The 22450-nt window shown below is 39.1% G+C and overlaps 1 long non-coding RNA gene across 6 annotated transcripts in view; it reads left to right on the top strand.

Annotated features, from left to right (window-relative positions):
- Positions 1-22239, top strand: part of LOC148224459 (uncharacterized) — a 46762-nt gene extending 24523 nt beyond the window's left edge. For 3 of the 6 annotated variants that reach the window (XR_015802662.1, XR_015802661.1, XR_015802659.1), the window contains 5 exons: positions 2584-2775; positions 15833-15902; positions 17228-17451; positions 21758-21892; positions 22015-22239. This is a non-coding gene — a long non-coding RNA (uncharacterized LOC148224459). The remainder of the gene's footprint in view (positions 1-2583; positions 2776-15832; positions 15903-17227; positions 17452-21757; positions 21893-22014) is intronic. The other 3 variants (XR_015802664.1, XR_015802660.1, XR_015802663.1) reach the window with 3 other exon arrangements.
- The last annotated feature ends 211 nt before the right edge of the window (positions 22240-22450 follow it).

Genomic DNA, 22450 nt, shown 5'->3' with positions numbered 1-22450 from the left:
ATCGTGTATATTCACATTTTTCAAGTTCTGGCAAATTTTCTCATGTTTTGAAATGAATTTCACAATTGTTTTGCTTCTTAGCAGTCTTTAACAGTTTTATTATGTTCTCTTGTTGGACTTCCAGTTTGGAAATTTTTGTCTATAGAGGGGGTATGTTTACTAGGCAACTTCTGCACAGCTGTGTATGAATTCCTTGGGGTAACACCAAAACACTGTTTCATAGATTATTCTCTGAAGCATGAAGGATATGTGGAGACAGTGGAAAAAAATGAAATAAATGAGAAGTAAATATTTCAAATACATAGCAGTGGATTTTGTCTACAACAGGTCAATATATATTTAAAGGACATAATTTTTGTCTGCTCTTCATGCCATCCCTTTTCTTAAATGGTGAGAGAGAAATTGCTAGAAAATCTCCAAGATCTTTATTACAGACATAAGAAAATAAAGAAAAGCACTTCCAAAACTGGTTTTTAAACATTTTTAACACCATATCAATGCTCACTGTGGATCATGCCCATTGATTTAAGTGAGAGTAAAATTTAGTTTTTTCCTTGAATATCTTATGAAGAAAATGGTAGAAACAGAGACCAAAGCCTTTTAAGCTGAAACTTCTGGCAGTTCCAAAGATAACATTTCTCACCAACTGTGTGAATGTTTGAAGACTAGTTAGAGGCAGATAAGAAACCTGAAAATTACCTAGCCCACTGTGTGTTTTCAAACAGACAAGACAGAATTTATAAGAAATATGTGCTAGCATATAATGGTTAACTCACATTTTTTTATATAGCTTGAATGTCAAGACTGCAAGCTGTTTGGCCTAACCTGTCAAAGCTTTATCAGAAAAAAATATATAAACAATATTTTTAAAGCATTCATTAAAACTAATAAATAACAAAAATATTTCTTTGAGATTTTTCATGGTGGGCAGTGCCACTGGCAAGATTTTCAAAACAGGAATCTAATGGGTACACATGGATAGTGCTGGAGAATCAAGTGGTCTCACAGATACAGGGCAGATTCCCCAAGAGGCAGGCTGGAGTTAAAACCTTGCTTGCAGAGAACAGGCCTGCTTTCAGTCACATTGCAGTTGAACTTAGATAAGGGAATAAAGAAGCTTACCCAGCTGGGTCTGAGTTATCGCTTCCATGCAAAGTCTTTTTCCACTTTCTCTGCAATGCTTGTCCTTACTTCTGTGTGCTTGCCCTTCTGATTTCAGTGGTCAAAGCTACTTGCTGCAATTGCCTGGAAAGCAATCAGCAATTGCTGAAATTGCCTTCTACATAAGTGGAAAAAATACTATAAACCTCAAGGACTTAAGAGGTTTGTTTTATTCCCCTGTACCACTGCCAGTGCCTGCAAGGAAGCAGTACTTGTTACCTCCAGGGAAAATCTACACTATGAAATGGAAAGGGGTACAGAGACACCTATCTAGCAGAGACCTTTGCTGGGGAAATATTGCATGGAGTCATGTTTGTGCATGGAGAAGTTGTGTAAGACATTACTACATCCAGGCTAAGTAATCATAACTGATGTGCACTCTTGTAGTTACTTTTATTATGCTCTTTGGGAAGGAGCCATGACACAGAGTAGAAAATTTACTTGCTGGTTTATTCCTCTGGAAATTATTCCCAAGAACTCCTTTGGGAGTAAAAAATTTGGAAGGGCTTCCTGACACCAAGGCTTCAAAAAACAGAGGTGGACAACGAGCTATGCCTTGAAGCATCAAGACCAGTGTTGATTACCCAAGTCCCTCTCGTCGTTTAAAGTGCTTGTCTCTTTGGGGAGTAACTGCTGAGAACTTCACCTGGTGCCTGATGGAGGAAGGCTGGCTCTTGCATTAGAAAAGAGACCACAATCTTAAAATTACGACTATTCAGCAAACCAAATCCTGGTTGGGGATTTTTGCTTTATACTAAGATTACAAGGTAGAAACTTAAAGTCTCCACCCAGATGAGTTGCCAGTGGGCTCCTTGGTTTGGGTTTGTGTTTTGCCTTTTATTATCTTCACAAAGGATATCTAGGCATTTCTTGGGGAGTAGTGTAGTGTTTTTAATTGTTCAGGTAGATGAAACCACTGTGTGCTGGGTTGGAGAAAGGTTTAATTCCAGGGTATCAGCTCTGCTGTGCCAATTGACCTCAGCATCAGAAGATGGTCACCACCTCATTTTACTTACTACCATGTACCCGTGTTGCATTTGTGCAACTGTTATAGTATCATCTATAGCTGAGTTAGGTTACTAGCATCTTTGGAATAAGAGAGTTCTGTAAATTATTTTGTTTTGTGGAAAAAAACTCTCCTATTTTACATCAGATAGATATTTCCAAGTGCTCACCAAATACCTTTCCAGATATATTCAGCCATCCTAATTTATTCAATAACACAGCAATTGAGTGTTTATTTTAAATCTTCCTCTCAAGCAAACCTTAAATACTGTGGTGTCAGACTTTAAACCAGTGGGTTTTTTATTGCTCATGTTTCCCAGTAAACTTTAATAAGGATAATATAGTATGCCTGGGTCCTGAAGAAGGAACTGGACAACTGTATTTGATTCTTGTTTTCTCCATCCTCTACCCCTGCAGAAAGCAGACTGACAGCAGATGTATACTTTACAGTACTGGGGAACTTGCAAGTTTCTTTCTGTAGAAGTTGCCAATTGCGACAAATTATTTTCAGTTTTATGAGCAGTGGCCGCTGGAGACTGAACTAAATTGGATTTGCACTCAAATCCCACAGCCCATGCCTTCTTAGGAGCAGCTGCTGCTTGGATGATGGTAGGATTTAAATATGTTTATTTATGATATGCTAGAAATCTACTTCTGTAAACAAAAGTAGTTTCAGTTGGAAGAGGAAAAACAGGATGCCAAGAAGAAAAGCTACAGGGACTGATGGTTGCTGCTGCAGTATCCATATTTTCTAAATAATTGTATTATTAATTTAACAGAGCTTCACAAAATTCTGACAGTATTGCAAGCTGATGTTCAGATTGTATGAATTGATTAAGCAGATGATCAATAGCAACCCATGTCTTTCCAACTAAAAATTCAAAGTAGGTATCCTGCAGAAAATTGAACACATAAGAGGCAGGAAAATAGTGCTGAAGCAAAAGTTTTTATCTCTTTTCACTCCTGTTTGGCCAAAATTCAGGGATTATTTCTGTTTGGATGAAAAGTTCCATCTCTCTTTGATGTGAATTTGTTGATTTGCAAAGAAAGGTCTTTGCCTGAATGCAGAGGATCTAATTTCTTTCAGCTCCAGGGATCTTTCAAGCACTCTTAGTTAAGACACATCTTCAGAAACTTTTGCTTTTAAACCTCAGAAATATTGGCAAATTTCTGTCGGATTGACTAAGCAAATCCTGACTTTGCAGAGGTATTGACTGAAACCATGTGGGGTGATTTTCAGCAGAGTAGTAAAAGGCATACTGTTGCTAAAAAATTCAGCCCTGAAACATGTCATGGTCCTTTTGCAGAGTCAGGGGTCAACAGAACTTCTGTAAGAAACGATAACAGCTTTTAACGTCTATTTTTTTTTCCTGGATGGGTTCCTAGCTGAAATATTCTGGAATTTCTCCATAAAACTGTGATCTCAGGCAAACATCTAGACTAAAAAATTTCTGCTCATTTAGTTTTGCAAGCTTAAAAATATTTATAAACAAGGTGTTACAGTGGAAGGTCCCTGACAACATTAGTAATGGGTGGTGTCAACCAATGCGCATAAGGGTCAATAATAATTCTATAACATATGCATACACAAATGAACCTCAGTGGCAGACTCCCAGATGGAATAATCACATGATTTGCAGGAATTCTTGATCAAGCCTAATCAGGAGTCTTGCTCTTTGAATAAGTCAAATTGAGAGCTTTCACCACTACATGCAATATTTGCTGGTGAAGGGTTTCTCTGCAGCTTGCTGTCTGCACTGTGCTTACAAGGCTCTCTAAATTACTCGTTCACTGTTCTTAAGAAGATGACAGTCTTCATATCCTGAAGGAGGAAGGTTTTTTTTGCTCATGTTACTGACCTTGGAGACATAAAAATATGCTAAGTAAAACTGGAAAATTACAGAGCCCTGTCCTTTTCAAGGTTCTTAGTTTGCTTTAGTAAATTTGTCTATGTAACTGGTTCTCAGAACCACATAATCACAGAATATGCTGAGTTGGAAGGGACCTACAAGGATTATCATGCTCTTAGCCCTTCACAGGACCATGCCCAAGATTCACACCATGTGCCCGAGAGCATTGTCCAAACGTTTCTTCAATTCTCTCAGCCTGGTGCTGTGAGCCCTTCCCTGGGAGAGCTGTTCCAGTGCCCAGCCACCCTCTGGGTGAAGAAACTTTTTCTAATATCCTACCTAAACCTTCACTGACACAACTTCAGGCCATTCCCTTGGGTGCTGTCACTGTCCCCACAGAGCAGAGATCAGTGCCTGCCCCTCCTCTTCCCCTCCTGAGGAAGTTGTACCTGCAGTGATGTCTCCCTTCAGTCTCCTTTTCCCCAGGATGAACATATTTCCAATTCTCTCACAGTTTTTTCTCCATTGACAGCCTGGCAATGAAATTGAACAAGTTCCACCTCGTGACCAAACCTCTATCTATCACAAACCTATTTATCACTTAATTTGAATCTAAACTTTGAGAGTTGTGACAAGGGATTGGGAATAATTTCACCTCTCATGTAACTTCTCTTGTCTGAAAGAAAGAGGTGAGATGAGAGGAGAAAAAAGAAGTCTTTTACATGGCTTCATCTAAATTGGTACTTGTCCTGTAGCTGTCTTGATCAAATTATCTTGGTACAGCACATGGAACTTGACTACTGGTCATTTTTTAGGCTCCTGTCTTAAAAGCTGTTCAGGAAGGTTGAATACATAAAAGTCTCTTCTAAATTTGCATGGGCATGTTAAAGGAAAATGGCCTGATGTAACCAAGATGAAGGCATTGCAATATATATTCATCAGAAAACAACAAATTTAGGAACAGTAACTTAGTGAAGTTCAGTTTAAACTCTATAATTTTCTTTGCTCAACATAAAAATTAAGCAGTCACCTCTTAACAACAAAATCCATTTCACAATATCAAAGTCTGATTTTGTAAGATATTGTTTCCTTTAAAACAGACCTGTAGAACCTAATGATTCTCTGCTGAGGGTGGTACCTGCAAGATACGTTACTCTGACATTCTCTTATCCCTAAAGAAGCTTTCCAACCTTATTCAGAAAAACCTTGTTTTTATATATATGTATACATATAAAATTTTTCCATTTTTACTGAAGACTCACTTATATGATGATCTCACAGAAAGTAAGTCATGGCAATTTTATGAAGCATTGTGTGCATACCTATGTTCTTGCACATTTTTTTCCTCATGTTTACGATTATACTATTTTCTTGTCAATTTTCCCCACCTATTTAATAAATTAGATTTCAGATATACTGGATTGGAGACTGAAGTTTGTAATTACTTGTTTGAGATCCTGAATATGTATCTAAAAATCTATCTATCTGTCTATCTGTCTATCTATCTATCAATCTGTCTATTTCTAAACAGAAACATAGCAAATGGTGATAAACCTAAACTAAGAAATGGAGACTAGGTTTCTTTTCAAGGCCTGCTAGTACAAGATGCTTGAGTTCAAATCCTGGAATTATCTCAGATTTACTGTGTGACCTTGGACAGGTCAACAGGGCCCTGAATTAACACAAAGGGCTGCAGACTTTCCTTTTGCCAGTAATGCCATCCTGAGCAGCAGTGGGATTACTCATACATGTGCTTAAGGGTTTTGCTGAACAATGCCCTTAATCTCTCTGTGCATTAATTCCTTGCCCACACCAGCATGTACAGATAACATTGCCTCTTCCCAGCCAGCCCCACCCTCTGACTTAGGTTTCCATATTTTTATGGCCTGGATTGGTTATGCAATGCCTTTTTGAGTATAACACTATAATCCAGCATGAACAACGGAACCTGGGATGGGGCACCTTGGATGTGTGGGCAGGCTGGGAATGAGGTGCTGGAAAGCAGTGCCACAGGAAGGGACCTGCTAGTCCTGGCCAGTGGAAAGTTGACCATGAGCCAGCAGTGCCCTGGAGCCAGGAGGGCCAACCCTGTCCTGGGGGCATCAGGCACAGCATCACAGCCGGGCAAGGGAGGGGATTGTCCTGCTCTGCCCTGAGCTGGGGCAGCCTCACCTCCAGTGCTGGGGACAGTTCTGGGCACCACAATGTGAGAAAGACATTAAACTATTAGAGAGTGTCCAAAGGAGGGCACAAAGATGGGGAAGGGCCTTGAGGGGAAGCCGTGTGAGGAGCAGCTGAGGGCACTTGGTCTGTTCAGCCTGGAGGAGACTGAGGGGAGAGCTCAGTGCAGGTACAACTTCCTCAGGAGGGGAAGAGGAGGGGCAGGCACTGATCTCTGCTCTGTGGGGACAGTGACAGCACCCAAGGGAATGGCCTGAGCTGTGTCAGGGGAGGTTTAGGCTGGATATTAGAAAAAGGTTCTTCACTCAGAGGGTGGCTGGGCACTGGAACAGCTCTCCAGGGAAGGATTCACGGCATCAAGCCTGAGAGAGTTCAAGAAGCATTTGGACAATGCTCACAGGCACATGGTGTGACTCTTGCAGATAGACTTGATTGTTGTGGGACCCTTCCAACTCTGCATATTCTGTGATTATGTGATTCTGTGAACTTTTCCCCTGCTTTTAAGCTTCACTATTGACTAGTAGGTTGGTGACAGCTTATTTGGAAGCATCAAGGGAACGGATGCTTATAAAAATGTGTAAAGTACAGCCACCAATAATTTTTTATGAAGCTTTTCTGTTGAAAATTTTAAATAGTTAAACCCATAGCCATTTCAGGGGAAGAGCTTGGTTTAGTATAATTGTTCAGAGACATTCTCTTACTTTTGTTTGCAAATTCTTGATGCCTTATTGTTTTGGTTATAAAAATAAACTTTTTTGAAATTATTTGATTTTAAAAATATATTCAAATTTAATCTATTTTATAAAAAACTGTAATCAAAGTAAACAGTAACAAAATAATTTGTCTAAAGCTCTGTTTCTCAGGTTTTGTTTGTTGGCATTTATGGAGATTAATTTTAGAAACTAATTTAGGATGCAGAGATTCTCCCAGAAATCATTTTAGTTTGAAACTTTTCCCAGTAACCTACCCAGGGATGCTAGGAAAACTAAGGTCTTCCAGTAGAACTTAACTAGGAACTAGTGGTGCACCTAAAAGTAAGAATTACAAGCATATTGTCTGTACTAACCTAGTCCTGGGTTAGCATCACTGTTAAAAAGGAAAAGTACTGCTAAGAAAAATGAGAAATTAAGCATTATGAGTCTCAAGAATTATATCTGAAAGAGTTACGAGTGAGAGAGAGCAGGAAAGAAACTAGAACTATCCTATGTTTCTTTGTGTGACCATGAGCCTTAGGTAGGCCTTCGTGTTTGAATTTCTAAAGGGTAAAGGATGAGGTGTATTTGGAGTTTGGCCCCTTAGGAAGGTATCCTTGAAAAAGTCACTAAACCAACATCAGAACAAGAATAAATTTTCTTGGTCAAAGCTTTTCCTTTGTTCACCATTACCTGAGTGTAATACATCTAAACCAGTTAAGAATCAAGTCATGTTTCAGATATTGTGCAGAACTTAACTGCAGGATTAAGTCCCCCATCATTAATTACATACTGAAAAGGGGTTAAATTGGATTGCTCACTTACTGGTTAAACAGCATGTGACTTAGCTTTTAGCTAATTTAACACAAAGCATGTTGTTTTTCTGTGGGTTTTTCTGCATTCATATAGTATTTCCTATGATATGTTGTACTTTCTAGATGCTCTTTTTGGACTTTGCTATAGTATGCATATACTTGAGCAATTTACTGGCAAAATCAGCTGCTGATTTAGTGGTGGGGAAAAACAGAGTGCTAACTGAGTTTTTGTTTCTGCTCATTGCCCTGGCTGAATTAGTCTGGTACTATGAAATATTACAGCCTCTGCTTTGCAGCTGCACTGCACATCTCCATTTTCCATTCAATGAGGGTTGCAAAGTTTAGCAGCCAAGTGAGCCTTGTACCACCCTATTTTAGGTACTCCAAGTAAGATAGTGAAGTAGTGCTTTAGTCTCACTGTCTTTCTGCTGGGGTGCTCAAGTAACAGAACTTCAGGTTTGTCACTAAAAATACTATATTTTAGACAAAGGTCTGATTCACAGTGTGCTGTCTCTCCTTCATCCTTGAACAGACCCAAACTAAAACAGAGTAAAAATTCTGTGCTCAAAGCATCTCAGTGCCTGAACCTAGGAACCTCCAAACCCACACATGAAGCTCTGCTACTTAAGCTAAGCAAGCAGCTATGCCAGATGGTAGCTGGAATAAATTGCTCTTCTGTGGAGTACTCAGAACACAGGAATGAGATGGAGGGTTAGAGCCTCCTATCTTACAAGCATATTACAATGACAGGAGACTAACATACACATTTTTGAAGGCCTCACTGGGTATACCTTTGCTGTTCTTCAATTGTGGGACCAAGAGAAATGTAGAAGTGTGTGCAGGCTCTTTACAAGGCTGCTGCATGCAGCCAACCACCTGCTGAGGCACATGACACCACTTGGGAGCCCAGGGCAGCCTCCAACCACAGCAGGGGCAGTGCTCCTGTTGTTGCCATAGGATGGCTGATCAGCCTGTTCTTGAGTGGCACCATGTGCAGATTAGAATATGTGATTTTCCTGCCCTCTCCCTGAAAAACCTTCATATATGGAAGCAGTTACACGAAACAAAGAAAGGCCCCATCAATACTTTCAATCCATGGAAGTGCATCTGCTGGGAGAAGGAAATAATGCTTCAAAGACATAAGACATTTGAGAAAATGATTCTTGATTTGTTTGGATCAATTTGGCCTTCAAGTGAAATTGCTCCTTATTCAACTGACAAGAAAACACTAAGGAGATTGCTGCAGAGTTTTTGTGCTCTTGGTGTCAGCTGACACTGTATGATTTTCAGAAACACTGCCAGCTGTTTTAATGGAACAAGTGAACAAGTGAACTGAAATGACATCACAATTACAAATAAATCTGAGCGAAAATAGTGCTATTCTTTGCTATCTTACAGGACTTTTATTTCTGGAGGAAGAGGTAGCTTTTCTCTGTGTGTTGAACAATGTATTCCTTGTATTGATTGATCAATTTGTACAGAATGCCATAGCCTTCTCAAGCTGATCTGGAGAGTGTTAGCTCTCCTAAATCTGAATCTAGAATGCTTTTTTTAAAAAATGCATTGAGATTTCTAAAACAGATTAGGTATAGCATGAATAATTAAAAGAATATGGCTTTATGCAAGACAGAGTCCATTAGGCATTTTTTATATGTTCTTGTGTCATCCAGAACGTCAGGACCCTATCCACTTTAGAAGCTCTTGCATTAATTGTCCTGATATTAGTAGAAAACAATGCTACAAAACAAAAACTAAGAGCTAAACCACTGTTTATTTTTCACGTTAATGTTTTGTTTTGTGTTGTTATTTTTTGTATAGATTAACTGCTTTCTGTGCTATGCTAAAGTACTACCAGATTTCTTACCTTACTATTCTCTAAAATGTGTTCCTGTTATCTCATAGATGCTGCAGGCTGTACATTGTATGCTGCCACATGTGCAGCACTGCATGTGGGACCATGTAGGTCAGTACTTGTCTGTACAGACACCACAGCAACCTGTGTGAATCTGCAAGGGTTTGTTCTGATGATCACAGTGTATTTCTCTGTGAATAAATTTAAGATGAAGGATTCTAACAGAGCTCACTGGCTGTACAACGATGAGCCAGTGAGTTTGGGGTAAGAAGTTTCTACTTAAATTTACATAGAGCAGGAGTGCTTTGAATCACAAAACTACGTCCTGAAATAATAAATATTCATAGGTGTTTAATGAAAGACAACGGAAATAGTGGTATACTGACTGTCTTAAAAGTAGATCCAACTATACAGTTTACCCAGGGTTCAGTTTTGGGGGCTGGGCTTGCTTAGCACAGGAGTTGGAATGGGTGACTTCCATCCATAGGTTTCTTCCAGCCTACAGATTCTATGACATAAATAACAGCAAGTTATATAGTTCAGTCACGAAACACTTACTAAAAACATGTTGCTTTTGCTGTAGTCATCTCTGCACTTCTGTGGGAGATAGGATTCTCTGGGTAACGGGAAGGCTGTTACTCTACAGCTGCAATGTGGGCTGCATTATTGTGCTGTCCTGCAAGCTGCCCCTGAAAAGTCACTTGGGCATCTCTGCATCGTGCTCCAGACATGCACAAGGAGCCATTGTGAGCCTGGCATTGCATTCAAGCAAATGCACCCCGCTGGAATCTGAAGTAATGTGGGTGTGTGGCACAGCTTAGCCACTGGGCTCTGCCCAGAATTCTCTTGGATGTACTTGGTGCTCTGGTTTCATGTCAGTGACAGCCTTGCAGAATGGAAACTGACTCTGCTGAGAGAGGCTTATGGCCTCCCTGCATACAATTTTCTCCAGCAGATCTGGGGACAGCATGAATACAAATGCCATTCTGTGCTGTGGTGCAGAGCCAGCATTGGTCTTCAAGGTTTATTGGCAGAGCAGGGTCCTGCTGTGGGCAAACATGGCAGTACTGCTCCTCAGATGTAGTTGGCAGTGGGAGAAAGGTAGCTGTGTTCAGCACCAAGCAGGAGAGCCAGGTTGTGATGTTTGTGGCATAAGGAGTCTGTGTTGCAGACAACCTGCCCATGATAAAAGCCTCAACTCTTCACTTAATGTTTGTGGCAAAAGGAACCCAGGCTCCCTGTTCATCCACTCTGCCCCTATGCTGGCTGACTTCCTGGCTCAGGTCTAGTTCCAGCTGACTTCAGGCAAACAGCTTGGGCATGGAGCATGCAGAAAGCCTGCATTGCATTAAGCAGTGGCCACTGCAAACGTCACAAACTGACTTGGAAAGGCAAAAATTTCCAAATATATGAATGAGTTGATGTAAGAGAGGTCGTACCTAGTGGATTAAAGTCTTAAATTAAAATTGGATGAGAATAAATCAGTTATACTTCTTAACAGAAAGAGTGATTGGGCATTGGTACGGGCTGCCCAGGGAGGTGGTGTGGTCACCATCCCTGGAGTGTTTAAGGAAGGACTGGATGTGTCAGTCAGTGCCATGGCCTGGTGTTGGGTCATAGATGAGACTTGATGATCTCAGAGGTCTTTTCCAACCTAGTTAATTCTGTGATTTTGTGTAATTGCAGTGAATACATTCCTAGTTAGAAAACGGGCTTTAGGTCTAAAATTTGTCCTGATCAACAGAAAAATTCTTTTAAGGATAATGTGATAGGTTGATGAAGACAGATAAACATGCAATTCCCATTTCAACTTCAAATGGAACTTGACATAAATCATAAATTGATCACCTCTCTCTAATTAAGTTGTTAATAGTTTCCAATCACTGGACTGAACAAAAGCTAAGGGTTTGAATAAATATGTCACATAATCACATAATTATATTAGCATATTTTCCATGAGAAGTAAATACAAGATTTAAAATATTTGATTTTTTTAAAAAATTGATACTTTAAACTATGCTTGGAGTCATTATAATTGCAACCAATATCCTCTAATTCCTTGCATACATGCATAGCAACAAGTTTTTAATTTGCAGCTTCTGTAGATCTTTCATGTTGCAAGAAAGGTAGAATTTTAAAACACATAAAAATTACTGTAAAAATCCCCAGAGCTCGTGGAAGAGCTCAGAAATGAAAAGGCAGTTACAGGCTCTAAAACTAACTTTGTGTTAGAAGATAATTTTTGTTTCAAAGTGCCAGCAGTCTTTTCAATTTGCATTTATTGGATTTCACTTCTGTTTGAATGCTTATGTCTGAGGAGCCTAACTAACAAATCTTGTTTGCTTTTAGTAATTTTATTGCCAGATTGCCAGATGTTCAAGAATCAAAATTAATGAATATGCTGAAATGTGTTACAATGATATTAATCCTGAATAATCTGAACCTGATTAAATATAGAAAAACTAATGATGTTATAAAACAAAATACCTTAAAAGCATTTCTATGGCAGTAGCAATTTGGAGGAACACTCCTTCTATGATGTAGGGAAAGTATAATAGCATAAAATTAGGATATTCATATTCAAATGTGAAACAACTAGTGAAAAACAAAATCTTAAATAATAATACAATGTTTATGAAAAGTACTCAGTAATTTTGATCTGGATCTTAATCCCTGGAGATGTTAACCTTCATTTTCCTCCTCAAAAGTCGATTGACATGTAAATAAAGAGTGCAATCTCTGTTGTATTGATTATTCTAACATTATTGTTTGGCATAATTCGGCTTTCTCTGTAGAGAAAACTGTGTAAGAACTCATGGGTCCTGTATTTACTGACTTTACACCAGGCTGATAAATGGAGTCAGAGTGACTCCACAAGGGGTTTTTCCAACTGTAAATATGTGCTGGGAGCTTATTTGCTCCTGTTTCTTAGTAGGCATGGTGAGGCAGACCTGACCCAAAGCTTCTGAGAACTGTGAGGAAACTTGAATTCTATCACCTCAAGGATGACAAAGATAATGCTTTTTTTCTCATCACAAATGGCAGCAAACCCAAATGTTATGTTGATGACACAGTTTAGGGAAGCTGGGAAAAGGCAATGGTGAAAGCAGAGCAGAGCCAGTACCTGGGTAATGAGGAAAAATCTTTCTCCAAGCATTCTGCTACCGGAGGCAGCCACCTACCCTGTGCATTTCTAGGGCAGGCCCTATCTGTATGACAGCTTTAAATGTTTATTGGGAGCAGATTCATTCCGACCTGTGCAATACAGATGTGTGCATTCGTTAAAAAAAAAAAAAAAAGAAAGTTGCAAGTAATTTGCTACATCTTTTCTTTACACTGTGTTCTGAAACAGGAAAAGAAAAATGCTGAGCAATTTCAAGAATTATATTTAAAGCTATCAGTCATACTAACTGCATTTTTCTAGTGTGAGTTCCTAGACATATATTTCTGTGAAATATAGTAACCAGAGCTGATCAGCATTCTCAGTAATATTTTTCCATAATTCCGCAGGAAAAAAAAATAAAGGAAGATTTTTATTTTCCTCTTGAATTGCTAATTTTTTCTGCCTTTAATTCCTAATTTTCCCTCCATTATTTCCTAGGTGATAAATATGTCAAAATATTTTAACGAAAGTAAGATGGGAATTGATGCCTAGAATTTAATTTTCTGTTTTTATCTTGGATGTGGGACAGTAACAAGCAAGGAAGGTGGCAGCAAAAATATTTAGCAATCTCTTTCTTCCCTTTGCCAAAGTATTGCTCTTTTCCTCTATTGATTTTCTCTCCCAGTCACTGCTGCTGACCTGATTTGCATGAAAATAACTTTCCTGTTTAAATAAATATACCCGAAATGGTCAATGCTAACAATGATAAAAGGAAGAAATATACTTTTTATTAGCAGTATTTGAGCCTTGGATGAAAAAGATGAAAGGTTTGTTTTTTCCCTTTGCTTAGGGCAGCAACAGATAAAGCATACAAATTCATTTGTAGGTGAAAATAACACTGAGAAGTCTTAGACATTGCACCTCTTCAGCTTCTCATTTCCCCAGACTTGGGAACCCTTGGGAGAGGGCAATACAGAATATGTCCTCTACTAATAAGACTCTTGAAAGTACATCACTCAGGAAAGAAATCTTTCAGGCATCCCCAAAAAAATTACTGAGCTTATAATTATTTTTCAAATCCATGTCTTGAGATATAAAAATAAAAGGGTCCTTAAATACTTATGTAAGACGTGTAGTTATTACCTTAAAAGTCTACAATATATACAAAAATAAATCATAAACGTTGGGATGAGCCTTAACTTTCTCCTAATTAAATTATGTATTTAATAGTAAAAGTTTTGAATTACATAATAGCCTTTTATATTTCCTTTTCTTTCTTTTTGTTTTCCCTTTTTGACAATTTAACTGCTTGTTTGTAACTTTCCTTCTCTGAGTAGTTCATCCCTTTTCCCATTGCTCTATCATGATTTCTGTTTTAGTGCATTCAGGAATGCTGTTATCCTAGAGGTGTTATCTGTTTTTGCAGAGTTGAATGTATTTTACCACTCCGCATAAAAAAAATACACTGTTTGGAAACTTGCAGCATTTTAGATCTTCACATTGTCTCATTTGTTTGAAGTTACATTTATTTGTTGGTATCAAGATAGTTAATTTCGAATTTTGTTGCCAATAAGCAAAATAACTAGTGTGGGGTAGGAGCAATGCAAGAATATTAGGCAAATAGTAGTGAAAATAAGTCTGAAATCTCATTAAAACTGGCTATGCATGTCTTGTTCTTTTCATGCACGGGCTATGGAGGTGGCAACTGTTGCACCTTCATTTTCATGCACATGTTTCTGCTCTTTTCACACCAAAATGTGTTTTGGAAACAGGGCTAAGAGGAAGGATAACTCTTTGATAATGCTGGACTAGTGGATAAAAAAATGAAAGAAATTGAACAACTTATAATGCAGGGTAAGGGATGGAATAATTTTCTAATTTTAAACTTGAAAGTCATCAGAGAGAGCCCAATACCAATAGAAAGCAGAATGAGGACTTCCATTCTGACAAATGCTTTTGAAATATAAAATTCTATACAAGCTTTCCAGGATGTTATTTTTACCGATAGTAAGATAACGCCAGCTGAAGGTATATTGGTACAAACCAGTTTAGTATTAGCTTTACTTGCAGCCATAGCAACATTTACAGTGCATGAGGCCCACTGAAAACCAAATAATCTAGAACAAAAGTGGTTTTGCAAAATACTGCAGTTTGTTGCAGACTAAGGGGTAGAGAGAGTGCATTACCTGTAAGTTCACCATTTTATCACAGAACTGCAGTTTGTGTTTGCAAACACTCAGAGTTCTGATGATTCCATATACTTTCTGAAATAGTTCATATACCTCTACATTGGTGAGAACAGATTACTAAATTGAATCCCTAACATAACAATGCAATTTAAAAAATAGAAACATGCAGTATTTATCAATAAAACTGTAATAAAATATGTTTGTTTTTTTCAAAAGAGGCCTTCAAATAACTCAGAATTAAACCATGAACTTTGAATTCAGTGATATAATGTACAGGTTTTAATGTATAATAGATATACGTGTAATAGATCAGTGTCAAAGGATATAATATATACGCTTTAATACCAGAAGGATTTATGAGATTGTGAGCAACATTAAAAATGAAGTACAATTAAATAGAATTTAAACTTTTTCTGTCTTGACATGATGACTTTAAAAAGAGAAAAGTCAGATATTCTGGTGCTGCTGCATAATGACCCTCAATTTAAAAATGTATGTACTATTTCTCATTTCACTGTCTCTAGATTTATTTTTTATCATTACCTCTAGTTATATTTTCTCTCTTGATTCTGTCTGCCTGAGCAGATGTAATTGCTCCCCTAAAACATTTGTATTGACTGAAACCACTTTATCATCTAATGAATCAACAAAGCACCAGCCCAAATGCTTAACATAAAGGGTCTTGAAATCAATGGGACTTTAATTAAATGAATGTTTAAAAGCTTCATTGATGGGCTTGAATTGTCACAACTCACATAGCTGATTGTTACCTGTCTGCACTGTTACCTGCTCATGTCACCAAAGGGATCAATTAAGTGTCACAAGTTTTTTTGTGTCACCCTTACAAAGCAAGAAAATTCTGTCTCTGTCACATTTTGGAACTTTTTTTAACTGAAAAAATTTACTACTAGATTTTTGTTGAGTTTGATTTTTAAAACTATGTGCAGTACTGTATTTGATCAACTGATCTCTCTCCTTCTTCAGATCAGATTCATAAAGGCGAAGCTGAGTGTTTTTTGAGCAATATTGTGAGAGAACACTTTCTGAGATCATGGTAACTTCCATTTTTGTTTTACTTCACGTGTCTTTTGTTCTATGGTATAACAGAAAATCCTACCAATATAGAGGGAACCCTAGTACTAAAAAGTTTTACTTTGAAATGGATTTTAGAGAGTGGAAAACTAATGTGAAAAGGATTGAGCATGATCAAGAAATGTGCGTGCCTAAAAATAGACATTCAGTGACATTTTAGAGGATGTAGGGTGTCTGAGAGACCTATATTAAACTGACAGATGCTATTAGCCCTACAGGGGATCCATGCCTTTCTTCGTAGTAGATGGCATCCACATTTTACCTCCTTCTGACATTGGATTGACTTGGCTAATATGCTTCCATATAAATCTTGTATCAATAATTATTTGTCCTTCAAAACACCAAGTTTCTTCTATGAAAATATTGACAGTAGGATGCCAGCCTTCATCTGAAATTCTCAAATTTGACACCTTTGCCACATTTGCTCATATATAAACTCAGTTATATAAAAGGTCCTTGTAGAGCCTTGATACTGTTCGTAAAATAACAATGGTCTTTAAAGCTTTATTGATGTATTAGAAAGATTAAAGCTGACACAAGAACCTGTTTAAACAAAATAAATAAATTCAGGAAACCCTTTTATAGCCTAAAAATTCTGTGACAGCTATTGCTATTCAATTAGTTGTTTTTACTTCAGCCAAATGTCATATTCAGATTGACCTTTAGCATCACTATTTGTTTAGATGTAGCAACTTCCAGTAGCTGTCCAGCCTTATGCTTACCCTTTTTCTCCCTCCTTGTATTCTAATCTCTAGAAAAATTATATTACACATTGTTGGCCTTTATTGTATCCTCCTACCATTTCATAAATTGTTTCATTACATCAGTACATGAGTCCAAGCATTGTGCCTGCTAATTATGAGATTATGAGCACCCTTCCCTCTTTTAACTTGGGGTAAATTCTGTGAGTAATGTGCAGTTGCAAATTTGTGTACTTTATGTCACATGCTTTTCATGCACTGCTTCTACTGGGTGTTTGTAAATAATTCTCTTTTAGACACCATATTTTGGTCTCCCTGAGTGCTTCCATTTGGTCTGAGTAATCAGTGTTTCAGAGCACAAAAATATCAGATGGAGAAAAGCCTGTTCTGATGTTTTTCAAGACTGCAGTTATTAACCATAAAATAAAGCTTCAACCAGGAAAAGTCACAATTTAATTATTATGATTACTGCAGATCAAAAGGAAAGGGAGACTCTTGTGTCTGTGTTTTCATGAAAAATGACAGATGCCATGGATATCTCATATTCATATTTCTTTGTCCTTTCTGCTCATTATCTGTCTATTAGGATATTCCAAGGAACTGCAGGAGGATCCCCTTAAGCCCCTGCTTGTGCCAGTTCAATGAATGGTTGGATGAATGGTTAATCGCTGAGGGAATGACTGCCTATAAAACAGTAATCATATAACTGGTGCTGATGCAAACTTCCAGTGCACAATCCACCATTATTTACAGATTAGCTCAATGAGACAGAGGGAATATGCATCTGCAAAACTATCCTTCACTAAAGGGGTGAGTGATCCAGTGAGAGAACATTGTGAATATTCATAATTTGGGCATGATGAACAGCACAGGAGCTGCCAAACCATTTCAAGAGCCCAGAGAGCTTTTAGAAAACAGTGAAGATTAGCTGCCCTCATCTCTATTGTTATGAGGTGACTAGCTGGAGACAAGAGGTTCTTTGTTCTCTTCACAGTCCCATGAAAACACTGTGTTCCAAGGAATCTGTTCCAAGAGAAGTTGAATTTTGTTTTTAACTTTCCGCTAGATACCATCAGGTGCATCTCTTATTTTAGGGTTTTTGTTTGTTTTTATAAATGTTGTGATCCACATGCTTTATTCAGGTTGTGCAGAAATCAATATTTCTGTTTAAAATTAGGAAGAATAATTTCCAAATGTGACCTGTGTAACTGATCCCATGTGGTCTCCTTAAGCCTGCATTCAGATGAAGCAAGATTTAGGGCTAGAAATTCACTGTTTCTGCATCATCTCATTGGTTGATCACCATCCAGAGAAGATACTGAGTCAAAACCAGGGGGTTTTGCAGATGAAAATGCATTTTTTGTCTATCTCAATAGTGACATGCAATAGTGGCATAATGCAACAGGAGCCATTGCAAACCTGGTACAGACTTGTTACAGTATATAGCTTATCTCCTTAAACGTTTACCTCTTAAATAGCACTTAAATGCACTGCCTAATTCTTAAACATTTGTGTTTGCAAGGTCAACATGCCCTGAGAACTCACTGGTCATCCCAAGCTCATAGAGCTGGACATAAATCAGCCTAAGCTGAGCACAGAAAGGCACACAGGAGAAAATAATACTGTTCTTTTTATGGCAATAGACAATTTTTCTGTTTTTTCTGACATTCTTGTCTTGTTACTATTACTTTGGTTATGACTAAGCTATGCTGATCTTTTTTATACAATATAGTTCTCTTAAACCTCTCTTGTGTTATGGGTATGGGCACACAGAAACAACAGACGATGAAATTTTCTTTTGAGGGTTCTGTGGGTTATAAACATTAGAGCTGCCACTGCTGCAAGCATAAGCTATGTTAACGCCAAATTAATTTTAGAATGGAGAATGTAATTATGTCAGGTAGGACAGGAGTAAGTAGAAGGAAAAAATAAAAATGTTGGAGAGAATTGAAAAAAGAGAAGATGGCAGAGAAGGTGAATAAAAGAGCAAAGGATGTAACACAGGGATTCACAGTGAATTCTCCCTCTCTCAAAGGGGAAAAAAACAGTAGCCAGCAGGTCTCATTGAAAGAGCTTTAAACTAGATTTTAAGAGAAAGGGGGAAAAATAATCAGACATAAGCCTAGGTGGCACACCAGTGTTTGAGGGACAGTGTTGGTGAGGCCCTTTGTTCCGCTGTCCCAGTGGAGAGAGGAAATGGAGGTGCATGCAGCAGCAAAGCTGCAAGGGTTATTTAAGGGTTAGAAGCCACAGGTACACCTGAGAATGGCCACATTAGGAATTATGTGGGCTTCTCCACCCAAAAAGGTGGTGGGATCAATCATCCACCTGAAGTGCATCTACACCAATGCATGCAGCATTGGCAACAGACAAGAGGAGTGGAAAGCCATGGAAAAGCAGGAAAACTGATATAGTTGTAATCATGGAAACATGGTGGGACGGCTCACAAAACAGGAGTGCTTCAATAGATGGCTATAAACCCTTCAGAAGGCACAGGTGAGGAATAAGATGTGGTGGGGTAGCCCTGTGTGCTAGGGAGTGTCTGCATTGCCTGGAGCTTAAAGGTGGTGAAGACAGAACTGAGTGTTTACAGGTAGGAATCAGGGGGAAGGGTAACAAGGCAGATATTCTGTAGGAGTCTGTTCTGACTTCTCAATTAGGATGAATATTTTATAAGCAGCCAAGACAAATCTCACAATCCCTATCCCTTGTTCTTATGGGGAACTTCAACTTACCAGATATCTGCTGGAAATACAAGACAGCAGAGAGGTTCCTGGAGAGTGTGAGAGATAACTTCCTGTTACAGCTGGAAAAGAAGTCAACTAGGCAAGGTACCTGGCTGGACCTGCTGCTTGTGAATAGAGAAGGACTGGTGGGTGCTGTGATGATTGAAGGCCTCTTAGTGGTCATGAAATGAGATTTTCCCATTCTCATATGGAGTGGGAATAGCAGAACAGACGTTGCCTTGGACTTCTAGAGGGCAGACTTTATTCTCTTTAGGAGTCTACTTGACAGAGTCTCATCATGACAGTGGCCATTTACAAAAAGCTTCAGAAGGAGGATTTAGAGAGCTGCAGGTCTGTTGGGCTGACCTGGATGCTGGGGAAGGTCATGGAGAGGATCATCTTGAATTCCATTACGTGGCACATGCAGGACAACCAAGGGATCAGACTCAGCCAGCATGGGTCTAGGAAAGGCAAGTCCTGCTTGACCAACCTGACTTCCTTCTATGACATGGTCAAATCTCCTGCTATGCTCAGTGCCTTTATTTTCAAAATTACAGAAAAATGAGCAGTGAGGATCTGTGGACAAGCCACACCAGTGCAATCCTAGACAGGTCACATCTACTTTTCATTTGAGCTTGGTGAAGGCAAAGCTTCTTCTAAAAGCTCTCCCTGACTTAATATGTAAGTCATTAAGCAATTGCTGGCATGATTTCCAAATGATTTTGGTCTGCCTTGCTTATTTAAAACACATTTTCCTCTTCTGAGCTATTCTGCATATTCACAGTAATGCTAATATTTCTGCACTTCTGAAGTCTCAGCTCAGTTTTATTTTCAGGCAGTTTGATTAGTCACTCCTTTCAAGCTACTAATCAGTTTTTGTTTTACATCTAGTTGCTTCAGAAATCATAGTTTTTTGCTATATTGAAAATTAATTTTTTCCTGGTCCCACTGCTGTACTGATTTCTGTTGTGAATCATCTTACTGGAGATAGAACTTGCCACCTTTCCTGTGATTGCAAAGTCGTACCTCTATTTGCCACTTTGTATGTGTGCCTGTAGCTTCATTTAATTTCAGCAGTGTTACACTTTGACTGGAGCAAGCTCAGGCTTCTCAGCTGTCCATGCTGCTCCCAGCTTGTCTGTGCTACTCGTGCTCTTGCCTTGCCAGGGCTTGGTACCCATGGCTTGTTCAGCTGCTGTGCTGAACTCACTGCCCCTTGATGCAAAGATGCAGGGGCAGCGAGGCCAGAAGCAGGAGGGCAGTTTTGAGGGAAACTTTCATTTTGTATAAGTCCATTCATCACAGAAAAGGGAGAAAAGCAGTTCCTAAGTACTCTCCTGGCACTTGCGAGTATCAGTGCTCATTTCAGGCCTGAAATGAATTGGCTGCTTTTCTGCAAAAGCCATGGCAGATGGATCATGTCTGTGGATGAGCCATACTTATTTACCATGGCATTTTTATGCCATGAGGTTCTGGCAAAAAGTCACTAGAAGCATCTTCCATGCTGGCAGCAGCTAGCTGTGGGCATAAAACTGTGAGATATAAAAGCCTGGCTGTGGTGCTCTGTAACAAAGGTTGTGCCATACTCAGTGTTTCTTTTCCCACGAGCACACTAGAGCATGATTCCCTGGAGCCTTTTCAAAAAAAGATAACTAGAAGATGTCTTTGTGTAGGGCAGAATCCCAAGGAATTCTGCTGGTGTGTTTAACAATTGAAGGGTAGATTTCTCATTCCTTTCCTTGGAAGGTGAGGTGTCAGAAGCTCCCCACTACACTTGCTCAATTGCCTAACCTAAGCATGCTCACCAGGACACCCAGGCTGTCTTTTCTCAGCAAAAATTCTGCCAGATCACATAAAACTCAGCAAGAAGTCCTCTATTGCTACACGGCTCAGCATTCTTAAAGTAGGATTTAGAGTTGATATTCTCCTGTAGTGCATGTTGAAGAAGAGACCAGACCAAGAAAGATGCCCTTTTTTTTTCCTACAGATCAGACAGGCAAAATATGCTTGGCAGCTGCAGATGAGTTGTTGTTAGAGACTGAAATAGCTCATGCCTCAAACATTGATGTAAAATCTTAAACTATTTAAAGAAGACTATCCCTTCCTAAAGGGTGCCTGACTGGAACTTTGGACTGAAAGTTGGACTACTGAGATTAGATGAATGGAAACCCATTCTTCAATCATCAGGCTGGGGGAAAGGAATGCATCTAAAGAGAACCAAACTCAGCAGCCATGCTGAGAGTCAGCTGTGGCTGAATTTGGGGTGGGGGAAATCAGAGCCTGCAGAAGCCAGGTTTGCACAGAAATGCCTCCTGAAATGAGGTGGGTGGAGGAGGTTTCAGGTGTAACCTCTGGTCAGAGGCAGTGATCACCCATCCTCCCTTACACAGACTGGCCCAGCTGTGGAACCCCCAACCTCAAGGCCACATCTGAGACATTCATATGAGAGGCAGCTGAGGGGGTGTCATAATCCATCAAAGACACCCTGAAGTGTTCCACAGAGACTTTGCATCACAAGATTGCAGGTAATGGAACAGATCCAGAGTCTGTTGCAAGAGACTGCACCCCCACCTCACCCCGGGGGCCATACTTGGACATTGTCACCTGGCCTGAGTGTATATTAACTCACAGGATTCTCTGCTTTCAGGAGACCTTCACCACCAGGAAGACCAGGTGGAGTGGATCATCAGGATGCTAGTGGGATCCATGGAGTAGTGATATTCTCTTTATTCTGTCTCTGTCACTCTCTGTCCCAATGCCTCTTTTCTATTTATCCCTTTCTCTCTTTTCCTCTCTCTCTCATATTTATGACCAAATAAAACCAACCATTGACATATGATCTCGTTTGCACCTTAATTCGGTTAGAGGCATTTCTAATAAGCCTTTAATAACCAAATCTTGACAGTTGCCTGCCTGGCAAATATAATTAATTCCTTCAGAAAATGTGTCTGACTCTGTGTACCAGTAAATTGAATGGGTACCTGAGTCAGGAATTCCCAGGCACTGGATGAGACTACACATGTTGCAACAGGGCTTAGACAGCCCCTTAGCATGATTTTGGGCTCACTACCTAAGGCCTCATC

This window comes from Sturnus vulgaris, chromosome 3 (genome assembly GCF_052056855.1).
Source record: "Sturnus vulgaris isolate bStuVul1 chromosome 3, bStuVul1.hap1, whole genome shotgun sequence".
Taxonomy (NCBI): Eukaryota; Metazoa; Chordata; class Aves; order Passeriformes; family Sturnidae; genus Sturnus; species Sturnus vulgaris.
The sequence above is the reverse complement of the archived record's forward strand: the minus strand, read 5'-3'. Positions and strand labels throughout refer to the sequence as shown.